The 838-nt window shown below is 29.8% G+C and overlaps 1 non-coding gene across 1 annotated transcript; it reads right to left on the reverse strand.

Annotated features, from left to right (window-relative positions):
• Positions 1-440: 440 nt before the first annotated feature.
• Positions 441-512, reverse strand: Trnaa-ugc. The gene has a single exon. It is a non-coding gene; the product is annotated as a tRNA-Ala (tRNA).
• Positions 513-838: the final 326 nt, after the last annotated feature.

Below are 838 nucleotides of genomic sequence, written 5' to 3' on the forward strand. Positions count from 1 at the left end.
TTTATCCAAAGGATTGAACATAACTGAAACAGCAAAATCTCACTGGCACTCTCAACACGACACGCAAGAATGGCACAATTACACAGAAGACAAACACTTTGAGTGAGTAGAAATACTTTGATTGTATATAAAAAATATATTTTGCATTGTACAAATTCTCTTTTCCACATCCTAAATGTATTTGTTAAATGTAAACAATGTTTGTAAATCCCAGGCCCTGAAGATGATCTCAATAAAGATCGAAACGTTGGCACGATAAAGAAAATGTTTTTCTGAAACCTACATCACACCAGACCGCATCTCACGATTTCTGAATAATAACTGAAAGGTAGGGATTATGCTTTCCGAGTATAGTATAACATAAATAATAAAAACAAATTATTAAAACTACAAAATTAAATTACTTAACAATTTAAGCTTTTTAAATTGAAAAAGTAAAGTGGAGATGCCGGGGATCGAACCCGGGGCCTTTCACATGCAAAGCGAACGCTCTACCACTGAGCTACATCCCCTGCTGGAAAGAATCCTTCAAATCCTTTTCACCACGAGAATAATTTTAGAAAGCACTAACACATTTGTAATTATTAATTATTTAATTGTTTTTGCTTTTTCAACAACCCTTGATCTACCGATTATACTGATTATTAACAATATTAATATTTATGATAATAAAAAGTTAATGATAAGTAATAAAACTTTAAGAAAAATCTGTATTATATAACAGTGATTATTAATTATTATATATAAATAACTTGTTAAATATAGGCTGTAAAAATTAGTGTCCTTATTAATCTATTAATATTCAATCTGAAGTCAAAAATCCATTTAAGTTCGTGGT

The sequence above is a fragment of the Cimex lectularius genome, unplaced genomic scaffold, assembly GCF_000648675.2.
Source record: "Cimex lectularius strain Harlan isolate CLEC.00 unplaced genomic scaffold, Clec_2.1 scaffold121, whole genome shotgun sequence".
NCBI classification, from domain to species: domain Eukaryota; kingdom Metazoa; phylum Arthropoda; class Insecta; order Hemiptera; family Cimicidae; genus Cimex; species Cimex lectularius.